Source organism: Hibiscus syriacus, unplaced genomic scaffold, assembly GCF_006381635.1.
Source record: "Hibiscus syriacus cultivar Baekdansim isolate YM2019G1 unplaced genomic scaffold, ASM638163v2 tig00113726_pilon, whole genome shotgun sequence".
In the NCBI taxonomy this organism is placed as follows: domain Eukaryota; kingdom Viridiplantae; phylum Streptophyta; class Magnoliopsida; order Malvales; family Malvaceae; genus Hibiscus; species Hibiscus syriacus.
This window is the reverse complement of record NW_024063472.1, coordinates 2,218,281-2,229,423: the sequence shown is the minus strand read 5'-3', so window position 1 is coordinate 2,229,423 and position 11,143 is coordinate 2,218,281.

The window sequence follows — 11,143 nt, the reverse complement described above, 5'->3', positions numbered from 1 at the left end:
TAGTTTTCAAAAATTTCATCTTCTTAAAACATCATTTTTCATTTTCAAATTCATGTGAAAACATCCTACCCGAAGGTCTTATGGATGGCCCGAAGGACTTATCATCTTGCCCTAAAGGCTTACAGATGAGTTTGCTTCACTACCTTTGGTGAAGGCTTAAGATGGTTTGCTTCACTACTCTTCGGTGAAGGATTAAGATTGACTTGCCCCAATTTCATGTGTGCAAGTCCTTCCAAACGATCGATTCACTTTTTCATACACAAAAATCTTTGTTTTTCTTCTACATCTGATGGTCTTCACTTTAGAACAATGCTTCTTCTGTGGATTAGACCTCTCTGTTCTTCAGGGTATGCCTCTTTAAACGTAACTCTTTATATTTGAGGTTTGAAATCTTCCTTTCAATCATCGAGATTTTAACATTCTGCATCTTCATTTTTCGTTGGAAGATCTGTCAAAATCATATATTTATGCAAGAAACACGAATGCAATTCAATGTACCAGTGTAATGCATTTTCTTTTATGCAAATGATGTTTTCATGAATGCATAAATGTTAAATCAATCTTCACTTGGCTACAGAATAGTGAGCTCGATCTTCTTCCATTTGATCATTTTTTTCATGGTTTGTTCTAGATATCCATGCAACGAATCATAATTTCCAATTTGCATTTTGGAAGAGCCCTCTGATCTTCTTCTATCTTCTTATCATCTTTGTTTTAGAGAAAGTGTTTTCTCTCTCAACTTCTTGCTATAGTCAGAAGCATGATTGTGCTGCCCTATTTCTGCCCTTGGCTTAATTACATTTTCAGAGTTGCTCTTCCAGGACTCTACCATTGATCGATGCTCAGTTGATTTGTTTTACAAGGTAAGCTCTGCTCAAATTCACGGTCTGCCTATGACACTTCAAGTTGCGAGACTCATTCTCAATAACTTCTTGGTCTGAATCTTGTCATCTCAACATGATGTGGGTTCAGTCGTGCCCCAACATTATCTACACTGGTACGAGCCTTCAAAATGTCACATCACCTCAAATTGTAAGGCTCATTCTCAATGCCTACTTCTTCTGAATCTGGTCATCTCAACATGATATGGGTTTAATCGTGCCCCCAACATTATTTTATACCGGTACGGGCCTTCAAAATGCCCCATCACCTCAAATTGTAAGGCTCATTCTCAATGCCTACTTGTTATGAATTTGGTCATCCCAACATGATGTGGCTTCAACCATGCCCCAAAATATCCTAACTTGAATGTTCTTATTCTGGTGTCACTTCACAGTAGTATTGCCAAATATCTTGAGGGCTTCTCTTCATGTTGCCACAAACACTTAAGAAGTTATCAATTTTTCTAACCAAATGTCTTGGATTTTATACAAGTTGTAATATGGGTCCCTTCTGAACCATGAGGTCATCTCCTTCTTGGTGGGTTACTGACAACGTCATAAGGAAATGTTTCTAGTTCTATCCTTCATCCGTTCTAATCTCTTGGATCGTCTGCTTCAAGATTGCGGAATGCTTCATATTCTATAATTGCTTATTCCTCTTCTCCAATGGAGGCGCAATGAGCCTCACCAGCTTCAAGGACTTTTCACATTTGAACTGTCATTTTTAAAAATATTTTCCCCTTTCTCTTATTTTAAGGATCAATGAATAAAAGAATTTTATAAAATATTGCCCCCTAATTCAGGCTCATAATCAAATCAAATCATAAACATGAGTTCACAAAATATCAAAAGAATCAACAACTCTTTAATGTTTTCAAGGTTATAGCTATTTGACAAGTGTCAAAATTGAGAGGTTTGCTTCAGGTTGGCTTCCTATTTTCTAAGGTTTCGACCACCAGAATGTCATTTATTTCTTGATCATTGTGAATATCGCAACATGCCCTTCTTTCTTGGCTTGGTATATGATGTTCAAGGGAAATAAGACTTGCGATGAGTCTATTTCCTATATTATGATGCATGAATTCATGAATATAGGCATGTGTTGATATGATTGTTGTGTGTGACTGAGTACTTGAATATGATTGTATGTGTTATATGTTATTGTATATGTTATATGATATGTGTAAATATATGTTAATGTAATGAAGTTATGTAATATGATACATATATGACAAAATGGATAAAAAATATATATGAATATGAAATATAAGTTATGTGAATAGATGGTGTCAAGATATAAGTCTGTGACAAGATATATGTGATATATAAGAATATGATATGAACCATATGATATGACCTACATGAACATTTGAGAAAGGATATGAGCTATATGTGCTACATGAGCTATGTGATAAGGAATTATAAAATTATGTGTCTATGTGATATTAATATGTGAATGTGTGATAACATAAATAATGATGCCCATGTTATGTATCATGAGAGGTAGAGGTATAGTTAGCATGCCAAGAGTCAAGGGTTCTACTTGGTCCTTCGAGACATATATGTAATCCTTTGGAACATATATGAGGTACTTAGGTGCACTTATTTGGCCCATTGGAAAATGTATATGGTTCTTAAGGAGTGGTCATTCGGGACATATGTATTATATGTGGTCCTTCGAGACATATGTGTTATGTGTCGTCCTTTGAGACAAATCCTACGTTCCCCTAGTGGGAATTATACGAGTTGTGGTGGCAGCATATGTGCACAACCTCTATGTACTCACATATCTTTAGTTCTCACATGTGTACACGGGCTAATAAAGAGATAATATAAATAAATTTGATATGATAATATGATTGTTTCTTTACGAAGTGATATGTGAGATATATGATGTCTATAAATGATAAGTATAAGATCATATGATAAAAAAAAATTAGTGATAATGCTAAGAATAAAGATGATGATGTGTGTGTGTGTGTATTTGTTATATAAAAGGATATATGTTTTTGTATGATATGATAATATTAATTGTTTATGCATTGATATGAGTTAGAGTTACTTTACATGTTTTATATGCCTCATTAAGTCATAGACTTAGCATGTGAATGTTTCACACGTAGGTTTCGATGAGATTATGGAGCGAAGATGAGCAAGACAAGTCAGATTCTCCTTTCCACAGATTAGATCATAAATGTATTTGAATACATGTATTTTGTTACATAGAATGTAGTTGGCATATAGTCTAAAGATTTGAATTGTATAAGGTCTGATATGTTTTGTAAACTAATTGATTTTAATTAATGTACACTAATTGATTTTAATTAATGTAAAATATTCATTTTATTGAATTGTGAATTTAAATTTTAACCAATTTGTAAAGGAAAACGCTTTGAGAAGTCAATGTGACACATCAGACTCGGATTCAAGTTGGATATGGGTTGGGGTGTTAGATTTAATGGTATTAGAGCTAAGGTTTAGCCGATTCTAGGCTTAAACCAAAGTAAAAGGAGTTTTAAAATGTGTACATGCCAACACGAAGTAGAAAATTTCTGATCTAATAGTGTAAGGAGTATGATGTCTTGCTAATAGAATAAGATTAGTATGATATAGTACAAATCTGATTATGATAGTTTCGAAGTGAAGTGAGAGGCGATATCCCTGATTATGGTAGCAATTCACCTGCCCTGGCCAGGCAGGATGAAGAGCGAACACCTCAGGGAGTGCCTTTGTAAAAGTTAAGGATTGTTTTCAGAAGATTGAAAATGCATTCAAATAGTGTTAGAGGATTTCCATCGTTATGAAGTGGAGTAGTTCCTTTGCTATGCTGGCAAGATAAATTAGAGGGGATAAATGTTATCATAAGAATATGAAAAGATCAAAGTGATGTTGTTATTGTTTTGGAAAAGTTTAAGAATAGGTATATCGGCGATCAGTTTATAAGACAAAGAAAGTTAGAAAGTTTGAGTTTGAAATAGGAGAATAGTACTGTGTATGAGTAAGAGTACGGGCTTGAAAAATTGAGTAAGATACCGCTGAGGAAAATTTCGATGGAAAAAGAATGTATATGATCAGCTTGATAAGGATTTGTACCCTAGATTAAAAAGTTGATGTTGACTAACAAGGTTATGTAATGGTAAGTGTATTAGAGTTAAAGGATTAGAAGATGATGTTAAGTTAAGTTAACCAAGTATGGCGTGGATTTGGATATAGTTATGTATTATGATCATGTAGATATGATATAGTGAAAGAGATGAGGATTTATATGCTTCAAGGGAGCTTTAAAGAAGTAGAACAAGTATTTTAATGGATTAAGTGATTATTTGGATTTGGTACTTGATGAATTAAGTGAAGGAAATACAAGTACAAGAGACGATAAATAATGAGGTTTCTATATAAGTAAAGTTGATTATTAAAGTTATAAAGTGCGATAAAGATCGATAATTAGAGATGAGTATAAGTGATAGGAAAAGAGTATTGAAACAAGAAGAAAATATATGATCTATGTTATAAGAAGATATTGAAGAGTGAAAGTGATAAGGATTCATATGTTTGAAGGAAGTTAAGGATTGATAGAAAAGTTTAAGATGATAAAAAGGGATATGTGTATTGTGATTCGGATAAGGATTTTTGCAAAGAGTAAGGTTTATGCAAGTAATGCTAACTGTCATAGTTATAAAATACGATAAAGATTGGTGATTAGGGATAAGTATAAGCGATATGAAAAGAGTATATGATTATGAAGGAAAAGATATGATCCATATTACAAGGGGATTTTGATTTATGGAAGAATAGTTAGATGGAAAACTAAAGACGGAGTTTAAAAGATCAAGTATGGCAAGGGTTATATTGAGGTGCAGATTATAAGTTTGATTAGAAGTAAGAAAAGTATGTAAGGTTATATGAATAGATTATGTGTATCGTAATACAAACAAGGATTAAGGAATGAGTAAAGGTTCGGGTTATGTTGCAAAATAATTAGAGAATGATGAAAGAAACCAATTGATTCATGATATTGAGGAGTAAGGATTGGAGTTACTGTTTATATTATGAATGATATTATATGGATTTATAGAGGTTGGACGTATATGAAGAATATAGTGGGGAAACAGTAAGTTTACTAGAGGTAAATAAAAAAGATTAAGTAAAGGAAGCAACATGAAAACATTAGAAGATATGTTCTTATCGATGTGTGCGATGAAAATTTGAGGACAAATTTTCTTAAAAAGGAGGGGAGATTTGTAGCATCCCAAAATTCAGGTTAGTGACCAAAATAAAAGTTTTTAAAACTTAGTGACCAATCTCAGAAAAGATTAAAAGTTCAAGGACTTGATTGGAGACTTTTGGTATTGAGTTAATAGAAAAGTTTGAAAGTGGAAAGGATATAATGGTCATTTTATAGGAAAGATTTTTATTTCTCCTTTATAAGGGATTTAACCATGTGGAGTTTGGGTGAAAAAAAAGTATGGAACTTCTTCTTCTTCTCCTTCTTCCTCTGCCCGTAAGCTCCATTTCAAAGTGAGTTGCTTTCAAATTATATGCTCTTTGATTTTTTAAGTTGATTTTGATTCTTGGAACATTATGAAAGTTTAATGAAGCTTAAGGAGAATTGGAAACTAAAAGATCAATATGTTATGAGAGATTAAGTAAATAGAGTTTTTAAGTGAATTATTGAAAAAGAATGAGTAAATGAATTTGGAAGTTGCATTTGACTTGTCATAAATTGAAATAAGAAATTCAAAATGTTAGAAACGAATTTAGAACATGTTGATTTATTTGTTGGATTATTGAATTCAAGTATGTATGTGGGAGATTGAATATTAAGATGAGTTAAAGTGATCTAAGTTGGTTAAAATAACTGTAGTTAAGCTTAAAGGACTAAAAAAAGGTTATGGTAGAAGAATTAAGTGAGTTTGGTAAGATTTCAGGTTAAAGAAGTGAATTATGGGCTATGAGTATCGGTACTGCTTCATCAAGTATCGATACTTCAAGAGTAAAAGAGTGATAATTGGTATTTGGGTATCGATACTGGTTGAACAGTATCGATACTATAAGCTTGAATTTGACAAAGGCATTCATGGGGTATCGATACATGGAGGGTAGTATCGATACCAAGAGTATGATACCATAAGGTCAGTATATGTACCAATTTTTGAAATAAGGATTTCGAATGTAAAATGGGTATCGATACCAGGCTTGGTATCGATACTACAGCTAGGGAAATATCGATACCCTACAGGGGGTACCGATACTACTTCAAGTAGAAAATGGAGTTAAGCCTTTCTTTTGGTCTCCATATACCCGCAAGGTCTTTATATTTTGTCCAATAGTAGATCGAATCCCTAAGACGCAAGCTTTATACTCCACCATGTTATTAGTGCAATCAAAATTCAATTCCTAGTGAATGGGTAATTATTTCCTTTAGGGGAGACCAATATAGCCCCAATGTCGTGTCCTAGTGCATTTGATGCACCATCAAAATGGATTTTCCAGGAATCACATGTAGAAGTACTTGCTTCTTCTAGAGATATGGCCATCAAGTCTTCGTCTGGGAAGTCAAAGTCCAATGGCTCATAATTTTCAGTAGTTATGCTTGCCAATAAATCAGATATATCACTTCCCTTTATAGCTTTTTGGCTCACATACTCGATGTCAAACTCAGATAGCAATATCTACCATCGAGCTAACTTTTCAGAATGAGCAGGTACACCTATCATGTATTTTAGCGGGTCTAACTTAGAAATCAACCAGGTGGTGTGGTACAACATGTATTGTCTAAGTCTGCGTGTAACCTAGACTAAAGCACATCAAACTTTTTCAATGGGTGAATATCTAACTTTGCAATTAGTGAATTTCTTGCTCAGGTAGTATATGGGTCTTTTTTGCCTTCCGGACTCATAATGTTGGCCCAGGAAACATCCCATTGAATTCTCAAATATAGAAAAATATAAGAATAAAGGTTTGCCTGGGATAGGAGACATTAAAACAGGAGTGCGAGATAAATACTATTTTATTTTCTTGAATGTAATATGACAGTCCTCATCCCATGTTCCAGAGTTGTTTTTTCGAAGAATACGGAAAATTAGGCCACACTTATTGGTCAACTGAGATATGAACCACGCTATACAATTTAATCTACCCAGAAAACCTCGAACTTCTTTTTGTGTTTGTGGGGGAAGTAAATTCTGGATGACTTTGACTTTATCCGGATTAATCTCTATTTCTTTCTTACTAACCACGAAGCCTACCAATTTTCTATATGTTACTCTGAAGTTACACTTATTGGGAGTCAACCATAACATGAACTTTCTCAATCTTTGGAAGAGTCTTCTCGTCTAGATGTGCTCATCTTTGGTTTGTGCTTTGACAATCACGTCGTCAACATAAACTTCAATCTCCTTATGCATCATGTCATGGAATAAGGTTACCATGGCTCTTTGGTATGTTGCCCCAACATTCTTTAATCCGAAGGGTATTACCTTGTAGCAGAATGTTTCCCACATTGTGACAAATGCATTTTTTTCCATGTCATCAATAAGCATTTTAATCTGGTTATATCCTGAGAACCCGTCCATGAATGATAAGAAAACATTCACGGCTATATTATCCACTAAAGTGTCTATGTGTGGCAAAGGAAATTTATCTTTAGGGCTTTCTTTGTTAAGGTCACGGTAGTCGACACATATGTGCACTTTCCCATCCTTCTTTGGAACTAGCATAATGTTAGCTACCCACTCCGGATACTTAGTCACCTGAAGAAAATCAGCATCTTCTTTTATTTTAAGGAGCATTTCAGCTCTCATTCTCTTTAGCTTTTGTTGTAAAAGTTTGTATTTTGGCTTGATAGGTAGCTTATTGATTACCATATCCGTATCTAGTCCAGGCATGTCCTGATACGACTATGCAAACACATCATTTTATTCTCAAAGTAAGTCTATCAAGCTTTGTCTTGCTTCAGCTAAAAGAGATGTGCAAATTTTAACCTTCTTCTTTTCCTCTTCTATACCAGATTCAAGACTTTGATTTTCTCTTCATGTGGCAATATTTGTTTGTCTTCTTTTTCTACCATTCTTAACAATTCAGAAGGTAAGTCACACTCTTCTTCATTGTCACATTCATTCATTTCCTCAAGATAATTGAACTGTTCAAAATCCACCTCTGGTTCAAGATCATCAATGCCCACATCATTAATATCTTAGGATCTGAAAGGGGAAGAAGAAAAGAAATGTGTATATGTGAGCGGTAAATATCCCACATAGAATGAAATAAAATTAAATTCAAAAGGAGATGAAACAAAGTAAAGAATGAAAGAAAATTAAATTCAAAAGGAAATGAAATAAAGTAAGAAGAAATATTTGTCGTGAAAGAAACTGCATCTTTTATTGAATAACAATAAAAACCATTTATTCACCATTACAAAAGATCACCAATTGCCCCCAAGTATAAGTGAATAGGGGGAGTTTGAGTATTACTCTGAAAGACATTTAAAAACCACATGCAGTTCTTCAGCCGTCCAATTGTTGAGCACAAACATGGGTGGTAATAGGCAGATTCCTGATCTATCCGCATTTTTGACATTCTCTAAGGTTATGGCATTAATACTCCAATCTTTCAAAGAAACTTCTAAATCTGGTAAGGTGGTCTCAAACACATAACCACCAGATATAAATGTATCATAAAGAGGTGGGAAAACCATGGGATCCCATTGAAATTCATTCTCATTCAATCTGGTCAATCTTCTTTCTCGGTACTTCTGAATTTCCTTCATCTTCTGTTTTTGATTGGGCTAAAAACCAAACCCGAACTGATCTAAATTTGTTATAGGAAGAATGTGGTAGATCATTCCTTGTAAAAAACTCCCAAACCCTCTTTCTACCTTGGAACCTCTTCTCAAAGTCTACTTGATCTCCATTTTAGTGCATCCATATAGCCTCGGTTTGGAAATCTTTTCTCCTTCAGCCATAAATGTGGTATTCACAAACTCTAGAGAGCGGAACGAACACTCTACCACTTCATCATTCACTTCTATATAAAGGGCATCAGTGGTCACACTTTCCACTATATCATCTTCAGTATTAATTATTACAGAAGCCCCGTCAATGACCAACTTGACTTTCTAGTGCTAGATGGTACTGCTACAACTTGATGGATCCAAAAACTTCCCAAAAGACAGTTGTAGGAAGGCATAATGTCCATCACCAAGAATTCAATGTTATAAGTGGTAGGTCCAATGGTTAAAGGTACCTTAATCCTATCGATTACCTCTCTCTTGGTCCTGTCAAATGCTCGGACCACACTCTGGCATGCTCTCATGAGGGAGGTATCCACCGGTAACCTTTTCAAAGTAACCAAAGGAATCACATTAAGAGCAGAACCATTATCGATTAACACTATGTAAGGTGTAGCCCTTATAATGAGTGGTGATGTGTAATGCCTTAGCTCGACCTCTTCCATCAGATGAAATCTCATCGTCAGAAAATTAGATGAGATTATTAGCTTGAATATTGTTAACCAGTAGATCCATCTTGCTGACTGGTATGTCTTGTGGTACGAATTCTGGTTTAAGACCTTCAAAAGCACATCTTTGTGTGCTTCTGAACTTAGCATTAATACCAACAATGAAACATGTTTTGGCAGGCTATGTAATTGTTCCACGATACTGTACTCATTATGTTTTAAAAACTTCAGGAATTCTATAGCTTCTTATACATTTATTGGCTCATTTATTGTCAGCACGTCCCCTTTGAATGGTTCAAGTGGTCTCTGGGGTGATTTAGCCTCTTTGGAGTAGTATTTCCCCACGGTATACCCCACTTTATTATCATCTTCCTTCAAAGTGCTAACTTGAAATTCGTACTTCCAAGGTACATGCTTGTTTTCCTTATAAGGAAAAGGTCTAAGTAATGTGATCACCACCTTTTTCGATGCCTTTTATATTGGTTAGACCTTAGGGTGATCAATAACGGACGACTCCTGTCGTATCCTCTATTGGCTGACTCTCCAGTTGCATAAACATCAGCTTCTGAAGTGTCTTTGACTTCTTTGTAGAATTCCATCTCCTTCATATCCATCATGAGCTGGACCAAAGCTTTAAACTCCGAGAAATCTTACACATCATGGCCTTCTTCATTATGGTAAGAGCAGTTGTTACCACCTTCATGTTATGATTATCAGAATAGGGTACAAGAAACCATGCTTTTAGCATTTGTCTTCATACCCAGGCTAGGGGAGACGTTACTTCGGCAACACTTATTTTGACTCTTCTGTTCCTTTACTCAACAACTGTATTGACCCCACCTTCTTGATGGTTAGGTAAAGGGTTATGTGTAATATTCGGTGCCTCTGAGTTGTTGAAGTGAATCCATTTCTTATTTCGCATTCTCTGCATGATCTTTTTAAATGCGAGACAATTCTCGATAGTGTGCCATAGAACACCACCATGATATTCGCAATGTGCATTCTCATCATACCACCTGGGGTATGGAGGCCTCATAGGTTCCACCGGGTATGGTGACACTACATGAGTGTCAAAGAGTTTCTAATAAAGTTCTTTGTAAGTCATGGGAATAAGATCGAAATGTTCCCTTTCTTTTTCATTCCTGTGCTCCCTTGAATCTTATCTAGAAGTACCTGACGGTACAACAACAGTTGATTTTATTATTGGAGATCGTAACCCCTTTGTTGTTGTAGGTTTTGATGTTGTTAACCTCTCCATCCCTTTTCTTCATAGGAGGTTTTTTTTGCTAACCTCCCCTTCCTCGATTTTACATTGCTTTATGACCATTTCTATCATCTCTCCGACCATAACCAAGTCATAAAAATTTCCAGATGTGATTGTAAGCAGGTGCCCGAAGTAAGGAGCTTTCAGTGTTTATACGAAGAGCTTCCTGGTTTCTTTTTCATCCAAAGGTGGATGAACTTGCACAGCTAAATCCCTCAATCTCTGTGCATATTGTTTGAAACTTTCATTATGTTTATTCTCTATACTATGCAGCATAACTTGATCTGGTCTCATATCATTTACATGTTTATATTCTTCCAAGAATGACTTGGCTAAATCCTTCTAGGTCTTGATATAAGATCGGTTTAGCTGGTTGTACCACTGGATGGCTGAACCAGACAGACTCTCATAGAAGCAGTGAATGAGGAGTTGGTCGTTTCCTATATATCATGTCATCTTTCAACAGAACATGCTAATGTGGGCTGACGGACAACTGTTCCCATTGAACTTCTCAAACTCCAGGGATTGGAATTTAGGAGGA